Source organism: Callithrix jacchus, chromosome 4, assembly GCF_049354715.1.
Source record: "Callithrix jacchus isolate 240 chromosome 4, calJac240_pri, whole genome shotgun sequence".
NCBI lineage: Eukaryota > Metazoa > Chordata > Mammalia > Primates > Cebidae > Callithrix > Callithrix jacchus.
In genome coordinates this window covers 19119270-19142208 of record NC_133505.1, presented here as the reverse complement: position 1 = coordinate 19142208, position 22939 = coordinate 19119270, and the positions used below count along the sequence as shown (strand labels likewise).

General features: G+C 42.6%; 1 long non-coding RNA gene across 2 annotated transcripts in view; it reads right to left on the bottom strand.

The window, feature by feature from the left end:
• Positions 1–4391: 4391 nt before the first annotated feature.
• The window catches only part of LOC144582035 (uncharacterized), a 60236-nt gene continuing 41688 nt past the window's right edge, over positions 4392–22939 (bottom strand). For both annotated transcript variants that reach the window (XR_013533758.1, XR_013533759.1), the window contains one exon: positions 4392–22548. This is a non-coding gene — a long non-coding RNA (uncharacterized LOC144582035). The remainder of the gene's footprint in view (positions 22549–22939) is intronic.

Below are 22939 nucleotides of genomic sequence, written 5' to 3'. Positions count from 1 at the left end.
AGGGTAAGTACATCCAGCAGTGAGCTGCAAACAAGGCTGCCATTCAGGCAAGGAGTCTGGGCTAAGACAGACCTGAAGTCCTCAGTGGATAGGCAAGGCTAGAGGAAGGCCCAAGGAGAGTTTTCGGATAGCAAAGAGAAGTTGGCTGTGGGTGAGAGCCTGGAATCACCAGTCGTCAAAGTGTGGGCAGAGGGGGAGAAATGAAAGTATGAAAGAGATAGAAGCAATTACCAGAGAAAAAAAAAACAACTTCAAAACTGAACTGCTAATTGATTCAAAGGTGGGGAGCTCCATAGAGAAGGAAGAGATCAACACAGTGAAGGGGCTTGGCCTTGTTAGTGGGTCGCTGAGGAATTTATGGCAACAGTTTAGCAAAAAGAAGGAAATGATTTGGCTTTCTTTGTTTTAGGAAGGATGATTTTTTCTTTTTTAAGAGGGTGTCCTGTCGCCCAGGCTGGAGTGTGGTGGTGTGATCATAGAGGACTACAGCTTCAAACTCCTGGGCTCAAGCGATTCTCCCACCCCAGCCTCCAGAGTAGCTGAGACTACAGGTACACAATATTACATCTGGCTAATTTTTTTTTTTTGTGGAGATGGGGTCTTGATATGATGTCTAGGCTGGTCTCGAATTCCTGGGCTCAAGCAATCCTGCTGCCTTGGCTTCCCAAAACATTTGGATTTATAGGTGTGAGCCATGGTGTTCAGTATGAATAGGATTTTCTATTGGGAAAGACAGTCAAGGCACAGAATTGGAAGGAGTGAGGTCTCAAAGGAGGGCACAGAGGATGAGCAATGAACACAAATGCTTTGGTTATAGCTTTTTAAAACATGGAGGAGGCCAGGTGCACGGTGGCTCATGCCTGTAATCCCAGCACTTTAGGAGGCTGAGATGGGCAGATCATAAGGTCAGGAGATGGAGACCATCCTGGCCAATACTGTGCAATCCCTTCTCTACTAAAAATACAGTCATGTGCTTGTGATCCCAGCTACTTGGGAGGCTGAGGCAGGAGAATTGCTTGACCTGGGAGGTGGAGGTTGCAGTGAGCAGAGATCACTCCACTGTACTCCAGCCTGGCAACAGAGGGAGACTTCATCTCAAAAAAAAGAAAAGAAAAGAAAAAGCATAGTGGGAAAAAAAGATTAAAACAGATGAAAATGAATAACGGCAGGGCTATTAAAAAGTTGATTAGGTAATGGTAGATATTTTTCTTTCTTAACTTTTTCTATGTTGTTGTTTATACTACGCTGGTCATTTTTGCCTCCCTTTTACATTGGAACATGAAGTTTACCTTTAAGAGCTATGTAAAGGGTTAAGCTTAGAAAACTGTAGACACCTCTTCTAAGATAGGGAGAAAGATGTTAGGAAAACCTACAGCTAAAGGTTATTTAGGGAGCAGAGGGAAGGGAATTTAGGACGTTCATCCCAAGTGGTCCTTAGGAAGGTTGTCCTGCTCTCCTAAGTGGAAATGGCGACCTCTCCCCTACTCCACCCCCTGTATTTCTATCCATTGAATTCACCTACAAAGTTCGATATCATTACGTGTCTTCGTGTCTATTCCCTCTACCAAGCCATAAGCCCATCCAGGGCAGAGATGGTGTTAATTTTTCTCTATATCCTGAGAACTTAGCACAAATCCTGCTTCTTAGCAGATGCTCAATACATTCTTATTGAGAATTCCTACTTTTTCTTGGGGGAAGTAGAAATTCAATCATTTTCTGAGAATGAGAGAGTGAGAACTCGAGGAGTTAAGTTCTGAAATGAGTGTGATGAAAAACGAGCAGTGGCTGCCCAAGAAGCTATACAAAGATCGTTGCGTAAAAATCTACACAGGAGGAGACAGGGATGTTCACTACATTCAAAAGCAGCATTTGCAGCAATGAGGTAATGGATGAAGATTTGTCTTTATAAGAGAAAAAACACAAGGTGAGGCTTTCAGAGAGATTTAATAGTTACCAAGTAAGTCTCTAAGACTGCCGCTCAGGTGCTAGTGAAAGCCAGGGCACCGGCAGCCCTTCCCTGGCTAGAGAGTATTTTCTAGGATGTCAAAGAATGTGATACATGTGCTCTGTCCACTTCCTGGTCCTTTGGCACAGGAGCAATCAGAAAGTCCCCTCTGTTGGGAGAAGGTCATGGTCCAAGATGACAGGTAAACCCAAGGTCAGAAGCCCAGGGCTCTCGAGGATGCAAACTGGCTGCACTGTTGTCGGGTGCACATGGTTCTCACATTCCCCTGGGCCAAGTCTCCTGTTTTGTAACAGTTCAGTCAAGGATTTTACTGGAGTAGACAAGCATGAAATGAATTTTCCAGAGATGTTTCTGAAGTGGGGGAAAGTTCATGGCTCCAAAACACCGGTGGGCAATGAAACGAGACTGCGAGCTTGTTTTTCTTTGGAAACAGAGCGTCCCAGTTTTAAAAATCTAGATTTCTAAAACTTGAGCTGTATTTTCAACTCTCAGCTCAGCTTTGCCCTCTCACCCTGGCGTTGCAGGTTGATTCTGCGCTGCTTCTGAATTGCCCAGGTGGGCTGCCCGGGTCCTATTGAGCACTGTGATATTGCTCAGAGTGGGTGACCACGCCTGTGCTCTTGAGACCACTTATTGCAGTAACTCTCAGCCCAGGGTCACCACTACCCTGGGCTGGTGAGGGTAGTGGAGCATACGTACAGAAACCAATTTTAGGCTCCCAGTCCTAGCAGAAATAAGCAAAATAAAAAATACAAATCAGTTTTATAAAACATACTAATAAAAATACTTTGATTCGTCCTAATCTACCACTCATTGAATCTGACAGTTCTTAACTTTGCTTCCACTGTTTGACCTTGAGTAACCTATTTAATAAATCACTGAGACTCACTTATCTCTGAATAATAATACCTATTTGGAGGGAGCTATTATGAGAATTAAGTAAAATACCGTGTACTGCCTCTCGGAATTACTCAGTTATCTCTATTAAAATTATCGCCATCAGAACGCAGATCTCCAGTTTACTACACTTTACATTCTAGTTGCAGAGGTGGCATCAAGGAACGACTCCAAGCTCATATCCTTGCAACCAGCCTGACACTGACAAGCGTTTCCCGTCCTGAAACACCACCCCCTTGATGCCACCCTTGCTGAGGTTTCCAGTAGCTTCTTACTGCCGCCCATACCAGCTGCAGTTCGAAACCCACCATAGCTTCAACCCGTTCCACTTCTATGGCTGTACTAAATGCTGCCTATTTGCATCGGAGTGCCTTTTTTTTTTTTTTTTTTTTTTTTTTAGATGAGGCTCTCTCTTTTGCCCAAGCTGGAGTGCAGTGGCGTGATCTCGGCTCACTGCAACCTCCACTCCCAAGTTCAAGCGATTCTCCTGCCTCAGCCTTCCAAGTAGCTGGGATTACAGGGGTGATTACCACCACCCCCAGCTAATTTTGTCTTTTTTAGTAGAGAAGAGGTTTCACCATGTTGGCCAGGCTGGTCTCAAACTCCTGGCCTCATGATCCGCCCTCCTTGGCCCTCCAAAGTGCTGGGATTACAGGCGTGAGCCACTGTGCAAGACCGGAGTGCCCTTTTAAACCCTTTTTCCTGGATGTGGGAAAGTCTTAGTTTTTCTCACTGCTTTTTTTGTTTGTACATGTCTCTGTCCTCCCCCTCTTTCCTCACGACCCACTTCTTTCTCTATCAAACCCGCATGAATCCAATAGGATTTAGTCGCAAACCAGCCCCTCCCAGAAAGTAGTTCCCAATGTCTCCTCCAGTCTACTCTGACCTTTGGCCCTCGCTGCCCCTGTAATCCTGATGGCGCTCTCACACTTTTCATGGCTAAAGAGAGCTGCAAACCATGGTAACCCAGAGAAAATGGCTAATAAACACTGATTATGATTTTCCTGATTACACAGCACAAGAGATTGAGTTCAAGCACTTAAACTAGCTCAGGCGTGGCACCTGTTCATCAAACCCCGTGTTTCTTTAGCCCTTTCCTCTTTTTTCTTCCAATAAAAGAAAAAAGATATTTTATCTTGATCAACAAAGTCTTATTTTAACTTTTTTCCACCAAGACGTTTTAGAGGTACTTTATTTTTTTTTTTTCTATTTTCCTGAGTGTTAAACATGCCATCTTAAAATTTATCTTAACATTTTCCAACATATTTTGTTTTGAATTTTCACAACATACTTATTTTAGATCCTTTGCTTTCACTTTAAAAAATAAAACAATGTCAACACTTCATACTGAAGCAAGAGGAGATATTACAGAAAATATTGTCTTTTATTTCTCCTCTGAGATTGATTCCTAGAATTCCTTTATTACTAAATATGCTATCTTAAGCTGTCTACCAGCTTTTGCAGGCATTTTCTGGAGTCAGAATGCAGTAATGCCAAGAGTTGTGTGTTTGAAGCAACACACCTGTTAGTTGCAACTTTGTTTTATTTTTTCGTTAGAATTATATACAAAAAAAAAATCACAAAGATACAGTATTCCACAAAGCACAGATGATTTAGTGTCTATTTATAATATGAGCTCATAGCATTACATCAGTGTTTTACAGATACAATTTCATATCCCAAAGCATTGTAGCAATACACTGAATATCACCACCTTCATTTTGTAATTCTTGAGAATAAGAAGATTTAGCATCCCATAGTTTTAGGATTAACGAATCTGAAATAAACACAAATGTGAATTTTGTAGCATTTCTAGAATTCCAACAATTGAAAATTGCATTTAAGTAACAGCTTTCATAGTTATGACTACATTTTTAAATTTAGATAAAATAAAATTCACAAAAGGGACAAAAAATAAAAAATATGTGGTGATGTTTGCTATTGCAAATCTGATTGGTCTCATAACTTAATCTTTAATTATTTGTCATTATTAAGGGATATACTACTTAAAAGCTCAGACTTAAAAGCAAAGATCTCCCTCTAACCTTTTAAAATTCGATGTCCTCTTTGAACACATGTTTAAGGTGAAAATGAAACATGTTATTTCCTCTAATAGAGGGATACTTTAACCAGTAGATTGCCAGGCAATCAAGGCAAAACAAATGGCTTGAGTAATCTAGAAACTGATCGATCCATTCAACAAATGCTGATTGAAAGTGTAGTGTGGACAGACAGTGTTGTAGGCAGCAGCCATGCAGTGATGAACAAGACCAAGCAAGTCCTTGCTATTATGGGGCTCACATTCTTGTGGGGACGGACAAGAAGAAATGAGAAAATAAGCCTGTAATTACAACCTATGGTAAGAGCTTTAATGGGAATGAACCGGGCATGGTGATGAGAGGAGGCACTTCCTCGGAAAGAGTCGTCAGAGAAGTTAACTCCAAGGAGCTAGCTGTGACATCTAAACTAAGATCTGACAAATGAGAAGGACCCAACTTTATACAAAGGGGAAAGAATATGCAAGACCCCGAGGTGGGAAGCATATTGGAAGAGCAAAAAGACAGTAAAAATGGCTGGGATACAGGGAGAGGGGGAGCGAATGGTACAAGATGAAATGGAGTTTCACAGGGTCTGAGTCAACTAGAGTATTGTAAATTGGGGGAAAGTTGTAAATTGTATTAAGTGCTTTTGGAAAGGAAATACCTGGATGCTTTCAAGCACAGAAACGACATGATCTGGTTTCCATTTTAAAAACACCTTTCTGGCTGCTGTGTGGGAATGGGTTGTGGAGGGAAAAGTAGAAGCAGACGGACATGCAGAGACAATTGTCATCCAAGGAAGTGATGGTGGTGGGTTGAGATCAGTGTGACCGAAATGGAGCTGGGTGAGGCAGATGGATTTGAAATATGCTTTGAAGACAGAGCCACCAGACGCAGTGATGGATTAGAAAAAGCAAATCAAGTGTTTAGCTCCTGGGTAGGTAGTTGATTCTGTTATCTGACATTGAAAGGACTGGGGGAGGAACAGGTTAGAATGTAGGAGAGTAGTAATTTATATTTGAGACAACAGGTAAAGAACCTAGTGGAGATACTGTGTTGGACAGCTGAGTCTGGAGCCCAGGAGAAAGGTCACGGATGAAAAGGAAAGTATGGGAGTCCCTGGCATATTGATGACCTCTCAAGCCTTAGGACCAGACTATTTCATTATAGAGACGATGTGGATAGAGAAGCTGGCCTGGAACTATGTCCCGGGAGTCCTCAAACATATTAGAGGTTAAGCTGAAGAGGACACGCCAGCAGAGAAGACATAAGAAACTGTCAGAGAGGCATGAGGAAAACCAGATGGATATAGATGAAAAGAAGCAGGAGGTTTCAATAAAGAAGATGTTCAGCTGTGCTGAGAGATACTGAAGGGGTGGGTAAGAGGAGAGCTTAGAGAGGGCAATTGGATTTGACAACATGGCAGTTCTTTGGGATGTGGACAGGAATATTTTAAAAAGAGTTCTAGGGACCAAAACCCCACCACAGTAGTGTATTTGGGCTCTGGGGTACATGTGCACGTCCTGCATCCTGCAGGATTGTTGCAAAGGTACATACATGCCATGGTGGTTTGCTGTCTCCATCCCCATCCCCCCCGCCCTGTCCCCTACATCAGGCATTTCTCTTGGTGTTATCCTTCCCCATCCTCCCCACCCACCCCCCTGCTGTCCCTCCCCACCTCCACCCCTCCACCTAGCCCTGTGAGTGTTTTTCCCTTCCCTGTGCCCAAGTGTTCTCATTGTTTATCACCCGCCTATGAGTGAAAACATGCCATATTTGGTTTTCTGTCCTTGTGTCAGTTTGCTGAGAATGATGGTTTCTAGGTTCATCCTTGTCTCTACAAAGGATACAAACTCATCGTTTTTTATGTTTACATAGTATTCCATGGTGTATATGTGCCACATTTTTTTTTGTCCAGTCTATCATCGTTGGGCATTTGGGTTGATTCCAGGTCTCTGCTATCGTAAACAGTGCTGCAATGAATATATGTGTGCATGTGTCTTTATGATAGAATAATTTATAATCCTTTGGATATATATCCAGTATTGGGGTTGCTAGGTCAAATGGAATTTCTATTTCTAGATCCTTGAGGAATCACCACACGGTCTTCCACAATGGTTGAACTAATTTACAGTCCCACCAACAGTGTAAAAGTGTTCCTATTTCTCCAGATTTTTAAATAATCGCCATTCTAACTGGCATGGGATGCTATCACAATGTGGTTTTGATGAGCAATGATGATGAGCATTTTTTCATATGTTTGTTGGCCGCATATTTGTCTTCTTTTGAAAAGCATCTGTTCGTATCCTTCTTCCGCTTTTGAATGGGTTTGTTTTTTTCTTGTAAATCTGCTTTAGTTCTTTGTAGATTCTGGCTATTAGCCCTTTGTCTGATGGTAGATTGCAAAAATTGTTTCCCATTCTGTTGGTTGCTGGTTTACTCTAATGATTGTTTCTTTTGCTGTGCAGAAGCTCTTAAGTTTAATTAGGTCCCATTTGTCTATTTTGGCTTTTGTTACCATTGCTTTTGGTGTTTTAGTCATGAAGTCCTTGCCTGTGCCTATGTCCTGAATGGTGTTGCCTAGGTTTTCTTCTATGGTTTTTATGGTGTTAGTTCTTATGTTTAAATCTTTAATCCATCTGGAGTTAATTTTTGTATAAGGTGTAAGGAAGGGGTCCAGTTTCAGCTTCCTGCATATGGCTAGCCAGTTTTCCCAACACCATTTATTAAACAGGGAATCCTTTCCCCATTGCTTATTTTTGTCTGGTTTGTCGAAGACCAGATGGTTGTAGATGTGTGGTGTTGCTTCTGAGGCCTCTGTTCTGTTCTATTGGTCTATATCTCTGTTTTGGTACCAGTGCCATGCTGTTTTGATTACTGTAGCCTTGTAGTATAGTTTGAAGTCAGATAGCATGATGCCTCCAGCTTTGTTCTTTTTGCTTAAGATTGTCTTGGCTATGCAGGCTCTCTTTTGGTTCCATATGAAGTTTAAAGTGGGTTTTTCCAGTTCTGTGAAGAAGGTCAATGGTAGCTTGATGGGGACAGCATTGAATCTATAAAGTACTTTGGGCAGTATGGCCATTTTCACAATATTGATTCTTCCTAACCAGAGACACAACTAAAAAAGAAAACTACAGGCTAATATCTGTGATGAACATTGATGCAAAAATCTTCAATAAAATACTGGCAAAATGTATTACATTTTTAGAAAAATCACGGAACAACTTCTGACAAATTAATAGTTTTTAAAAAATCATTATTTCTCCACACGGAGAGTGAGACTTGGATCTGGGAAGATCCCGTTGAGCCATTAGGAAAACCTATAAAAGAAAATGTTGCCAACAAGCATATGATGAAAGGCTCAATATCACTGATCATTAGAAAATTGCAAATCAAAACCACAATGAGATACCATCTTATACCAGTCAGAATGGCAATTACTAAAACGTCAAAAAATAGATGCTGGCAAGATTGCACAGAAAAGGGAACACTGTTGGTGGGAGTGTAAATTAGTTCAATCATTGTGGAAATCAGTATGGCAACTCCTCAAAGAGCTAAAAGCAAAACTACCATTTGACCCAGCAATCCTATTACTGGGTATATGGCCAGAGGAATATAAATTATTCTACCATAAAGACACATGCAAGCAAATGTTCTTTCCAGCACCATTCACAATACCAAAGATGTGGAATCTACCTAAATGCCCATGAATGACAGACTGGATAAAGAAAATGTGGTACCTATACACCGTGGAATACAATGCAATCATGAAAAAGAATGAGATCGTGTCTTTTGTGGGAACTTGGGTGGCACTGTAGGCCATTATCCTCAGCAAACTAATGCAGGAACAGAAAACCAGATACTGCGTGTTCTCACTTATAAATGAGAGCTAAATGACAAGAACTTATGAACACAAAGAAGGAAACAACAGATACTAGGGCTTACTGAAGACAGAGGGTGGGAGGAAGGAGAGGAACAGAAAAGATAACTAGTGGGTACTGAGCTGAATTCCTGGGTGATAAATAAACTGTACAGCAACCCCCCCGATATGAGTTTACCTATGTAACAAACCTTCTCATGTCCTCCTGAACCTAAAATAAAAGTTAAAACAACAAGAAAGTATATTGTATGGCATTTAAAGAAGGCATAGAAGATAACACATTTTTGCTAAAGTTCAGGTACAGTGAATATTAAATGTGACGCTTTGTTGAAGCATAACTATTACGTTAAAATCAATTCCAAGGTTAGACATTACTATTACTACAGAAAAGGGTACGTAGTCAGACTGTTAAATTTTCCTTCCCATCTCTGGTCTCCCTCCAACCTTTCACCACCAGAACTTCACTGTTCTCCATCTTATGATCTGAACTCCCAACTTTCTAACCTAAGGCATTTGTCGTCAAGAGCTTCCCAAAGACTGATGCATAAGATGGTGGGAACTAGAGAGATACAGAGTTTAAAGAGAGCTTCAAATTTCTAATCCTGGGGAAATTACTTTACTTTGGTGGCTGGTAAAATAAAGGGGTTAAATAACCTCTGAGTTCTTATTAAGTTTTAAAAATTTCTCATTCTACAGTATGTTAGTGGTGACCCTGTGCATGTCGAGATCATGATTTAAAAGGAATTGTTGAATTCCATGTTAATGCATCATTGCACTTAATGAGGAGGTTTCATACATTTCAAATGAAAGGTTAAGACAAATGTGTTTCTGATGAAAAGTTCAAAAACATCCAGGTAAAAGGAGGCAAATTCTAAGGCCCACAAGTAAGTGATTTTTAAACTCAAAAACACATTAACACCAACTTTAATAGAAAATAAGTTCATTCCTTCCCCCTTAGCTTTTGTTCACTTATCTTTGCTCTTCAATAAATAAATAAATGGAATAAGGAAGATGAGGTGGAACCATAAGAAAGGAAGAAAGGAGGGAGGGAAGGAAAAAGAGAGAATGTGTTTTCCCAATAGGAGGACAGAGTATGTGAGTTATTCCAACAAATTTAAAATCCCCCAAAGTAGAGTCACGTTTTTAGCAAGCCACAGTCTTTGTAACAATGATTAATAAATATTCTGCATGTGGTTAGCTGAGATGAAACTGATATTAATTCATTTCAAGAGCATAAAGTGCTTGCCGAGACCACCACAGATTAAGAAGCAGTAGCCAGACCATGGGACCCTGTGGGGGGAGGCATCTGCATGAAACGCTTTTTCATGTTGACAGCTGAAGCTTCCTAGGTTTTAAGGTAATTTAAGCATTATTCCTCCTTTCCTTTTGCTTCTAAAGGCTTCTCTCTCTCAGATGTCAGGAGAAAGTTCTAGAAACATCAACAGATACGGCGTCTAAGAAACTAGCTTCATAACTTGTTATTTTGCTGGATAGGTGATATTCCAGTAACCATGACTGTGTAATAGTGACTCCAAAACTTGGTAGCATAAAGCAACCACTTATTAAGTCCATGGATTCTGTGGACAGGAATGTATACAGAACACAGTGGGGACAGCTTATCTCTGCTTCCTAATGTCAGGGGGCTCAGCTGGAAGAATCTGAAGTCTCCTTCATGTCCTTGTTGGGAGACTGACGCTGGCTGCTGGCTAAGAAGGTAGCTGGAGTTGGCTCACATACCCATATGTGGCCTCTACTTGTGCCTGAGCTCCAAAGGTGAGTGCGTTGGGAGAGATATAGGGAGAGACAGAGAAAAAGACAAGTGGGGAGAACAGAGGGAGATCGACAGGGAGGGGTGGGAGGAAAAGGGAGAGAGAAAAATGAGGCAGAAACCCTATCAGCTTTATGACCTGGCCTTGGAAGTTACTTAGCTTTCTTTCCAGGGCATTCTGCTGACTAGCAGCTGTCACTAATCCCTGCCCATATTCAGGAGGGGAGATTTAAACTCCCACCTCTCAGTGGAGGAGTGCCAGGCTCACATTATAAACAGAGCATGTGGGGTGGGGTATGTTTTTCTGTGGCAATCTTCGGGAAATACGATCTGCCAAAAGTGGGTAACTTCATATTTAAACCAGTGTATTGGCCTGTCCTGAGGAGCAGCTAGGCTCTATTCCTAGTATTGCATCTGCCTGGGGGAGGAAAGGATAGCTTGTGGTTTCTGTTTCTTAGGAAAGACAGGACAGATTCTTATGATTCAAAAGAGCACCTCAACTCTTACCTCGGAAATTTCTACATGAAGAATCTGCTCTGAAACTACAGCAAACGTTCACAGAGCGTGTGAGTGTGAGTCCATGCTGATTCAGAAAGACCAGGAAGAAATGATGTCTGCTTTTGTACGATGTCTGAAAACTAGTTTTTTTTTTATTTTTTCAGATGGAGTTTCGCTGTTGTTGCCCAGGCTGGAGTGCAATGGGGTGATCTCAGCTCACCACAACCTCTGCCTCCCGGGTTCAAGCAATTCTCCTGCCTCATCCTCCCAAGTAGCTGGGATTATAGGCATGTACCACCACACCCAGCTAATTTTGTATTTTTAGTAGAGATGGGGTTTCTCCATGTTGATCAGGCTGGTCTCTAACTCCTGAGCTCAGGTGATTCACCTCCCTCGGCCTCGCAAAGTCCTAGGATTACAAGTGTGAGCCAGCATGCCTGGCCTGTTTTTATTTTTCTAAAACTTTATTCAGAAGTTTCAATACTGTAGTATATAGAGTTGTATAGTCATTTAGTGATATAAAGATGAAGGGCTTTAAACCAGTTTTCATTGCAGGGCTCTTAGTACCTAGGAACTCCAAGGAACAAATTGCTGCTCATGCAAAATTAAATGTCATAAAACAGCAAAGAATGGTACCATAGCATAATTAATAAGACAAGGTTATGGGTCAGACTGTATACCCCCAAAAAGTTATGTTGAAGTCCCAAGCCCCAGAACCACAGAATGGGATCCTATTCAGAAATAGGCATAGTGGCAGGGTACGGTGGCTCATGCCTGTAACCTTAGCACTCTGGGAGGCCGAGGTGGGCAGATCATCTGAAGTCAGGAGTTTGAGACCAGCCTGGCGAACAAGGTGAAACACCATCTCTAATAAAAATACACACCAAAAAAAGTTAGCTCGGTGTGGTGGCGGGTGACTGTAATCCCAGCTACTCGGGAAGCTGAGGCAGGGGAATCACTTAAACTCGGGAGGTGGAGGCTGCAGTGAGCCAAAATCACGCCATTGCACTCCAGCCTGGGCAACAAGAGTGAAACTCCATCTCAAAAATGAATAAATAAATAGAAATAGACAAGGTGCAGTTGTTGTTCGTTAGAATGAGGTCACACTGGGTTGGGGTGAATCTTTAACGGGACTGGTGTCTTTACAAATAGACAAAGACACAGAAGAAACATGGCCACATGGAGGAGAGACACATGAAAACATCACATCATATCGAGATGTGGGCAAGGATTACGGAGACAATTCTCTAAGTCAAGGAACACCTGGGACTACCCAGAAACTGTAAGAGGCAGAGAAAAGTCCTTCCCTGTAGGCTTTAGAGAAACATGGCCCTGCCAACGTCTTGATCTTGGATTTCCAGCCTCCAGCACTGTGAGACAATATGTTTCTGTTTTTTGTTCTTGTTTTTGTTTTCTGAGACACACTCTGTCACCCGAGGCTGGAGTGCAGTGGCACGATCTTGGCTCTCTGCAACCTCCACCTTCCGGGATGAAGCGATTGTCCTGTCCCAGCCTCACAAGGAGCTGGGATTACAGGCGCCCGCCACCACGTCCAGCTCATTTTTGTATTTTTTTTTTTTTTAGTAGAGATGGGGTTTCCCCATGTTGGCCAGGCTGGTCTCGAACTCCCGACCTCAGGTGATTCACCCACCTCAGCCTCCCAAAATGCTAGGATTACAGGTGTGAGCCACCATGCCTGGCAAGCTTCTGTTGCCTTAAGCCACTCACTCTGTGGTACTTTGTTATAATGGCCCTAAAAATGAATAGAGATAGAAAGTAACTCTCTTTGTTTCTGCATATACTAAAACAGATGAACAGATCTCTAGCTCCCTTAAGGTCTGAACTTTTAGAAGAGATTTCTTATACTTATGAGAATCATGATCTCGTCACTTAATGTTTGGCTTCCTACATCAGTGACAGGCTTATGTTTCTTCCTCCCATTGCAATAAATAATGCTTCTCCCAGGCACCATATTTGCATTTGAGGAAACTATATCCTTGCTTTTTTTCCTTTATAGAATCTTGCCCAATCTTTCCAACAGGAAGTAGACCCTCTAATCCGTAAACTTCCTCAGCACTCTATCTGTACTCGAGGTGGCAATTTTCTTGTCCTCAAATATCTCTGGTTATTCACAGGAGTGGCATCTTCCCTACCGGACAAACCATTGGAGAGAAGGGTTGAGGTTTGTAGGGCTTAATACAGTATTTCCCACTGTAATTAAGACAGCACCTTGTATTTAGTAAGTGCTGCATAAATATTTAAATATTGGCTGAGAAGTTTTATGAGAGTTTATGCAATGAAGGTGTCCCAGAGCAAAACTTACAAGTATGTTTAGATCGGGAGATTATGATCGAGCTCTTCACTACCAGTCATGGCTTGCTGGACTCAGTGGGCACCACAGACACTGTACGCTATGTGAATGGGGCCCCATAGAGCTTTGTGATGAAGCAGCCCCTTTTACTACCTAGACCTTTCATAACCACAGGGTTACATCCTCCACTACGCACCTTAAAGGATGTGCCCCCCCCAGAAAGCCCACCAGAGTGGCTAAAACTGTGGCTTTGTGCCGGGATCTTGGGTTCCACGTTGCCCCACTCAGACCTCCCTTCACAAGAACCTACTACAGAGGCTGAGATCCCAAATGCTGCTTTGCCCCTTTGTCCCTCACCAGAGCATTCATGAAAACCCAAACTTCCAGACTGCTCCAAGCCAAGAAATGAACAACATGAAGTTTCGAAATTAGACCATTCTTGATTGATGCAGGATTCCTCCATTTAGCAGGCTCCCCATCCATGGAACCCCCTCCATTCACCGGGCTCCCTATCCATGGGCCTGGCCAAGACATCCTCAGATCTGTGAAGTCATCTGAGTCTCTTCCTACCCAGTCCTTTCTTTCCTCTCTCCTTTCACAGGTTTCACACCTGAATGAGTCTCAGTCTGAAGCCTTCTCCTGCCCCCTCCTCCTGTTTCTGCTCCCTTTATCCTCCATGGGTGTGGCTCCCAATAAAGCTCATGAATGTCTCATCCCATCTTGGTATTTGCTTCTCAGAGGATGCAAGTTCAAATCCTGGCTCTTTTATGTGTAATCTCATTGTGTGACTTTGGGCAAATAATTAAACTCTTTTTTGGCCTCAGTTTCCTTATTTGCCAACATAGGGGAAAATGGCCTCTACTTCATGTGACTGTGGCAAGGACTAACTTTTGTGCAAGGCACTTAGAAAGTACCCATGTAGTGAGCACACTGTGCTTGTGATCATGACTGCTTCCGTGTCCAACCTGAAGAGGCATTTGATCAACGTGTGATGAATGTTAAATCCCTGTTAGAAGTAAACACCATAATTACTGCAGTTATCCATGCAAAGTCTTCTTGACTCTCTGTTACGTGGATGACGTTAATTCTCTACTCCCGTTGATGGATATCACTACATTCTTCATCTGTAGACTGACCCACAGAATAGCATTCTGAAGCTATTCCAGGATAATTTCCCAAGTTCCTAAGCATTCCATTATTTTTTTAAAGAAAATAATTATATTAGGTAAAGTCAAATTCCTTGCTTATGCTTATATTCACTTGTTCTTATTTCCTTACCCCTTTGTGAAAAAGAAGAATTAACTTTTGTCCTGTTTATGACAGTAAGGAAAAATATGTCTCTACTCATTCTCCTTTTCTCTAGACTAAACATTTCCAGTTCTCCTAATGCTTTCTTTTTGATCTTCATTTCCAAACTATTTATCACTTGTGGTCTCTTTTCCTGAATGCTCTCCAGTGTTCCAAAAAGTTGACCCATGCATTGAACAAAGTTATCCAAAAGTGGCTTGAGTGATTGCAGATAGAACCAACAGGAACTCTGCCTGTCTTTCCCTCAAGGCCTGTGATTAATAAAACCTGAGGAAGGCAGTTTCTTTGTTTGATTGATTACTTTACTTTATGAGGCAGAAACCCATAGATTAATAAGAAATTAGGTGAAGGGGGACTGTTTTTATGTCTTGGTATAGTGGTACAAAAGAAATTCGGTAATGAAGAGTACCTATTTCTAGCTAGAAAAAAAAAGTGCACTCAGTTATTATTAAATAGCTAATTTGAAAAGTTTGTATTATTATTTAACTCATGTATCACTTGCTGATAATTTTATAACTGAGAAAATTTTTCAGGGGCCATAACTTAAATTAAAACATGCTCTAAAGTTGTGTTTAAAAAGAAAAAGAAAAAAGAACTCACCAATTAGAGGCAGTATTTTGTTCTATAATGTATCCTTCCTGGCAAGTGAAGCTATTTCATGGTTCCAAAGTAAAAGCTTTGGTTAGAATGCTTTGTTTTCTATCTTGTTTTTAAGTGAGCACCACCGTTGTGTTACTGATCCTTATGGTTCCCTATTTACTAAGAGTGAATATGAACCACAACTCATAACCACCAGAGTTCTGATCTATAGTGTTCACGAGCAGAACAACCACAGATAAGTTGTGCAGACTGATCAGTGGTCTCCGTTGCATATGTTGCTATCTGTGAAAGGCAGAATCTAGGTCACAAGCTACCAAGCTCACAGCACAATGCCTGGCCTTGTGTCAATTGCATGAATCCATGGAAATGAAGAGGAGAAGCTTGAATTTCACCCATACCATCATGGGGAAATGATGGGCTTTTTTAGCAGAGGCGGAAATAGTGTCTCTGGCCATTTCCTCCTTCCTTTTGGACAACAGGATGACCCAGAGATACTTCCCAACACCCTAAGCTCAGTTAGCCACGCTTCATTCAAACTCAAAGCCTTGGCCTTATTGCTAAGTATAATACATGGAAGACAACCACTCAGGGGAGTGCAAATCAGAGATTGAGGACACCCTGGGATACAACAACAACAGTATAGCAGGGGACAGGAAGGTCCCAGGACAATGAGGCTTAAGGTTCCCTAAAACTAACAGAGCTGTGCTTTTAAAAGCTTGTCATCTGAAACTAACAGGGAATTGAGAGAAAAAATCAGTTTGATATTCTGAGGATCTAGCGAAAAAAAAAAAAAAAAACTAAACTAAAAAAACATTTGCTCCAAAAAAAAATTAAAGAAACTAAATCTAAAATAAAATGTAATTATAAACACTTAAAAGCACACCCCCTCATAAATTTCCCAGCTGCCCTGGATGTCTCTCATGAAAGGAGGTGCTGGAAGAGAATCAACAGATCAGAGATATAAACACCAAAGGAAAGAATAAGACCTTCTTGGTCTAAGTTTAGGCCCATTAGTCCAACTTGGCTTCACATAGTTAAAATTCATGCTGAAGTCACTTTGGAATGCCTGCAACCAGTCAGTTTCCCCAGTTAGGAACAAAGCTAGGAGTGAGCCTAAGAACGCAAAACAACCAGAAGTCATTAAGAAGAAGGTAGCCCAAGAGTCACAGGCTTTTATGTGAAGCTGTGGAATCTGGGAGTCATTTTCCCAGCCATTCCTGTATCATGATTAACTAGATCCCAACCCCGTGTCTTTGCTCTCTCTATCATCCTCTCTTTCTGGAAAACCATGGCCATCAAAGCCAGGGGTAGGGCAGGTGGGAGGCCTCTGGGCTGTGATTGAAGACCCTTGAGGCTTGCACTTAGTGCTGATACAGATGGTGTGATTCTGAACTCAGGTTCTTCAAGAGTGAAGGGCAAGGGTTAGGCTGAATGGTTTCTGTCTGCTGGGGCTGCTGTAACACAGTACTGTACGCTTCACAGCTTAAGTAACAGAAATTTATTTCCTCCCTCAATGCTTTGACAGGGTTGGTGAGGCCTTTCTCCTTGGCTTGGAGATGATGTCTTCTCCCTGCGTCCTCAGGCAGTCTTCCCTTTGCTGTGTCTGTGTCCTCATCTCCTCTGCTTATAAGGCCACCAGTGGGGTTGGATTTTGGCCCACCCGCCTGAACTCACTTTACCTTAATTCCTTCCTTCAAGACCTTGTCTCCAAATACAGTCACATTCTAAGGAACTGGGGTTAGGACTTCACATATAAATTTTGGGAGGGATACGGTTCAGATAATAATCTCCAAGGTTGCTTTTAGTTCTAGAGTTATTGGGTTTCTTCTTTTTCAAGTACTAACTTTTCATTAATTTATCTTTCCAATACTAACAGGGAAGATTAAGCTTGCTATTTCTAGAAAAGATGGCAAAGGACTGAAGTGGTACTTTTCAGCTGTCTATAACCTTGGTCTCTTTAAAATAAAGTCATTCCAGGCCCAGCGTGGAGGCTCATCCCCATAATCTCAGAACTGTGGGAGGCTGAGGCAGGAGGATTGCTCATGGTGACGTGTGGGCCTGTCGTCGCCCAGGAGTTCAAGGCTACAGTGAGCTATGATCACATCACTGCACTCCAGCCTGGGTGACAGAGCAGGACTCTGTTTGTTTGTTTTTCAAAGCTATTCTGTAGGGCAGAGGGCAGCATTCCAGGGAGTCTGTGAGTAAACCTAAAATTTCTGTACTTTTTCAAAAATGGGACCATTGTACCTATGGCCATTGGAGACTCTTTTTAAAGAGGCTTGCCCTGGCTGGGTGCAGTGGCTCCCTCCTATAATCTCAGTACTTTGGGAGGCTGACCTGGGCAGATCATGAGGTCAGGAGTTTGAGACCAGCCTGGCCAATGTGGTGAAACCCCGCCTCTACTAAAAACACAAAAATTAGCCAGGCATGGTGGTGGGCACCTGTAATCCTAGCTACTTGGGAGACTGAGGCAGGAGAATCACTTGAACTGGGAGGCGGAGATTGCAGTGAGCCCAGATCGCACCATTGCACTCCAGCCTGGGCAACAAGAGTAAAACTCAGTCTCAAAAAAAAAAAAAAGAAAGATTTCACAGACACAAAAAATGCAAGTCAGCAGGCACCTCACTGAGTATTCCCAGGGTATTCCATCCTTTTCTTCCATTTACCGAAAAGCTGAAGATTCGTTTATACTCATTGCCTTCACTTTTTCACCTTCACTCTTTTATACTTCGTTTCTTTGCCATATCCCTGAAATCCCGGAAGTCTGACGTCTGAGAGCCTACCTTCTTTCTCTCAACTCTAACTGAAATTAACTCCCAACTTTAGTATCTATTTGTCTTTCTCTCCTCCGGCTTGCTGCTGTGTTTAAAACTACTGACTGACAACCCTCCTTGTAAAGGCTTCTACCTAGACTCTTACGACTGCATTGTCCTGAGGGTGGGCAGCAAACCTTAGGGAAAGCCTTTCATGGATGAACCTGGAGGTGAGTCTCGATTTTTCTCAGGCTTCCTGTCTACATTATACTGTGCCTGTTAATTTCGTTCAGTAAGCTTTATTTTTGTGCACCTAGTATATTTGTGATGACTGGGAAAGAATTTCTTTCTGGGGAAGAATTTCAGATAACACCAGGGGTTAGGCTTAGGTGAATAAGAGAATCAATGTGTAGATATTCAGAGCTTACCTCTTATACCTAATTAGATGCTGATTGACTTCACTTCTATCCTGTCTCCCAGCTTTATTCCTCTTTCCATTACCTTGGTAGAACTCTTCACCACCTTTGACTTGGCCTAGTAGTTAATCAACTGAGTTCTGAGCAACTTTTGGAATTTCCAGGAAGATTCCTCTTCATTTTAACCAGGTTAGCTCCACTTTTACCTGTTTTATTTATGTGGGTTTCTTAATTTGAAAACAACTTTTCATTTTTTACTTTAATAAGAAACGGCACTGATCCAGATACTGATTCTGCCCCATCAGTGGTCTCTACCATCAGATCACCTCCCATACAGTCTCCTAGAGTCAGTTCTCAGATTACTTATCCTGAAGCGTATTTCTGATCCTGTCACCCTGCATTGCCTGCAAAGTCACTGTCCAAAATGGTAGCCGTTGGCCATGTGACTACTTAAATTTGTTAAAATTAAATTCAATTAAAACTTCAGTTTCTTAGTGGCACTAGCCGTATTTCAAATGCTGAATAGCCACTTGTATGTGGTCGCCATATTGAACAGCTCATAGTTAGAACATTTCCATCATTCTGACAGTTTCTATTGGACAGGGCTATGCTAGACAACTTGATAAACCTTTCTGACCTTGGCATTCGGGTTTGAAATCCCTCCTTACCTGGCCCCTCTGCTGCTGTTTTCCTTTATATAATGCTTTCATAAGACTGAACTGTTTTCAAACCATACTCACTTCCTGCCGTCATCCCCCCACTTACCCAGCCCCACTTAGAGAGTCTTTTGCTCCATCACTGAACACCCAAATCCTACTCCCCATTCAAGGACTGCCATTCATGAAGTTCTTTCTAATTTGCCAACTCAAAGTAATTTACTCTTCCTGGGAACTTTTACAGGATTTTAAATGAAGCCTTCTAATGTCATCCACCACATTTCTTCTAGAATTATAACTATCTATACACGTATTTTAGGCCTTTCGTTAGTAGGGTTTCCTCTGGAAGCGGATTCTGAGACAAGGATTCAGATCTGAGCAGTTTAGCTGAGAGGTGATTCCAGGAATCATCAATAAGGGAGGGGGTTAGTAAAAATGGGAGGGAAAGAAAATCAATTAGGGCGGCTTTAACAGTTCAGTTACTGATGTGGAGGACTAGACCTCAATCCCACTGGAGGACAATGTTGAACACAGTTATCCCAACCAAGCCCAGGGAGGCTAAAATATTTATTCACCAATGCCTTGCCCATTATTTATTTGAGCACTTCCAGGGAAAAATCATTCTTGGGCATTTCCATTTGGTCCTGCATTCAGGCCAGGCACGTTTGCCCAGTAATGAAAATCCCTCCAGCAGAGAATTGCTGACACAGCAGGAAGCCTTTCTTGTGAACAGAGGATGGATGTTGAGGTGGTCCGAGAAGGCTGCCTACTGCATCTGCTACGGCACCCAGCAAACTGGAAGTTCCTGGAGGGCTCGGGTCATACGAGTCATAGAGTCATAGATGCATGTTTCCCTCAGTGACATAATGTAGCAATCAGCAAAGAGTTGTTAGTGAATGAATGCATCATCCCAAAGATATTAGGTACTAGAGAAGACTTTGTCTTGGATCTCTGTGGTTTGGATGGGTCAAGTCACTTGCTGTCAATGGAGATCATCTCTGATAGACCTGTGCTTAGCGTTTTCTGTTGGCTTTGGTGTTCAGTACGTATGGACTAAACATTGTACAAGCGTGGATACCCACTGGATGGGAGCTTGGAGATTGCTTCAGAAGCAAAGGAGATTATACCTAGAGAGGAGTACTCAGGAATGTCTACTGCAGCACGCTTTTTGGTTAGATGCTGATGATGCTGTTGTCACAGCCACCAAAGGAATCAGGTTTTTTCAATTCAGCAAGGCCTTGACACAATCAGTCCCGTGCGTGTCGGGAGAGGTGAGGGTGCAGCGTAAGACTTGGGAATCTAAGAAGAAAGTGTGCGTGTGTGTGTGTGCGTGCATAGCATGTGTGTATATGCATGTAGTGTATAGAGTATGTGTGAGTATGGTGTATATGCGGTGCAGTGTGTGTGTATATGTGATGTGTATAGGGTTGTTTGTGTGTGTGTGGTATGTGTATGGTTGTGTGTGATGTACATGTGTGTATGTAGGTGTGTGATGTGTAGGGAGTTGTGTGTTGGGGGTAATGTGTGTGTGGTATGTATCTGTGTGTGTGGTGCATATATCGTGTGTGTGATGTGTGTAGTGTTGTGTGTGGGGGTGATGTGTATGTGGTATGTATGTGTTAATGTGGTGTGTATGTGGGGGTGATATGTGTGGTGTGTGTAGTAAATGTGTGGGTTTGTGTTGTGTATTCAGACTGTATGTGATGTGTGTAGGGTTATGTGTGTGGAGGTGATATGTGGTATGTGTGGTATGTATGTGTCTGTGTGGTGTATATGTGGTGTATGTGATGTGTTTAGGGTTGTGTGTGGGGGGTGATTGTGTGGTGTATGTGGTACATATGTGTGAGTCTAGTGTGTGTGTGTGTGAGATGTGCATAGGGTTGTGTGTGTGTGGTGTGTATGATAAATATGTGTGTGGTATATGTGGAGTGTGTGTATGTGATGAGTATAGGGTTGTGTGTGTGTGGGTGATGTATGTGTGGTATGTATGTGTGGGTGTGATGTTTATGTGGTGTGTGTATGTGATGTGTGTAGGGTTGTATGTGTGTAGGTGATGTGTGTGTGGTGTGTGTAGTATGTATGAGTGTGGTGCATATATTATGTGTGTGTGTAATGTGTAGGGTTGTGTGTGGGGAGTGATGTGTGTGTGGTGTGTATGATAAATATGTGTGTGGTGTTATGTGGAGTGTGCGTATGTGACGGGTATAGGGTTGTGTGTGTGGCGTGTGCATGCATGTGTGTGCTGAGAGCCATAAAGGGCACGCATTGCCGTCCCCCAGGACTGCAGAGGATGGGCTGCCTGCCCACACCATGTTGACCCTGATAGCAAGGCTGCTACAATATAACTTTCCTCCTGCCCATGGCTTACTTTGCTCCCAACTCTCACAGACAAGGAGCCACACATTAAAAGCCTATATTAAGCAGTCATGTGTCCCAAGAGAAGGGGAAAATTACAGTAAGCAATTCTGGTGAATGATAGGATGCCAGGTAAGATGAACCTGGGGTACAGGGTCCTGGTCACTAAGCTAATTCAGTTTCGAAGGAGGAACCTGGTTGGAGGCTCAGGTAAAGGTGGAAGCTCAGAGCAAGTCTCAAACCGGAGGACAAGACAGTGGTCCCAAGCATAATCCCTGAGGCTGAATCACAGCCCACAGTGTAGAATTCTTAGAATACTCATCTTCCAGTCCCAGCTTGACACTGACTTGGGGAGGTTACATACCCTCTCTAAGACCCCTACATCCTCATCTTTAAGACAAAGATAGTGAAAGTCCCTGTTGTCAGGATTAAAGGTTTGCTCATATCAGAAATGCCCCGGGGAGAGTAACTATTATTACAGATGCAGGATCTCAATGGATACCTGGGGGATATCCCATCCCAGTCAAATTTGTAGTAAAAGTATTTCAGGACATAACATGGCAGCCAGGAACTGGGGTCATTGCACAGTCATCAAACTGTGAGTTTCGCACTAGATTTGTAGGTTTAGGTTTAAAGTTGCTTATGTGATCTGAGGTTGGTTTGGGAACTAGTGTGGGCTGAGCCTACTGGCGTGGGGAACCATGGCCCAGGTTTAGGGAGGGAAAGGCAGTATAGGGAGACATGATGTGGGTGTAGGATTGGTGCCTCATAGACATGTCTCAGGATACTGTGAAGTAAAACTGGAAACAGGGCAACATGAAGTATAGGAAGCATGAAAATGGCCTCTGCAGAACAACCTGAGAAACACTGCGACCACACCATCTCCAAATACTCCAGCCCACACTAGAATTCCTGTCTGGAATTCCAACTGCTGGATCTCCAGGCTAGGCAACCAGGAAAAGAACATTTTCTCCAGATGGTGAAGATTAAAATGCATCTGTCACCAGAAGGCAGAGAGGTTCAGGGGTGCTGGAGTGGGTGCAATCCTTCATTCTACTTCTTTCATTGGCACATTGTTCTTTAAAGATGTGGACGTGGTCCCTGTTGGGAAAGCACATGAAACACGCTGATTTCCTGGCTGTAGAGGAAACCACTGGTGCTATGTCTGACGTAGCTGCTTTAGTACTTGGTCAGCAGTCCCATACGGTCTAGCAACCTTCCCTGGTATCTCCTCTTAATTACCACTACAGAGGACAGATTCCTCCAGTAAACACCACCATGTTTAGCTTTTCCTCCTCCTGCTGCCGTCAGAGCATTTGAACTTGTAAGCAGCAGGGGAGAGATACCAAATGTATACTCCCCTACCAGAGCGGAGCTTCTCACACCATTCGAGTTTGAAAGGGCCATTTGGACAGGCTGCATGCAAAAGTGATAGACACATGCTCCGCTTTACCAAACCACAGTGAAGCCAAGTTTGGTTACTGTTTTAAAG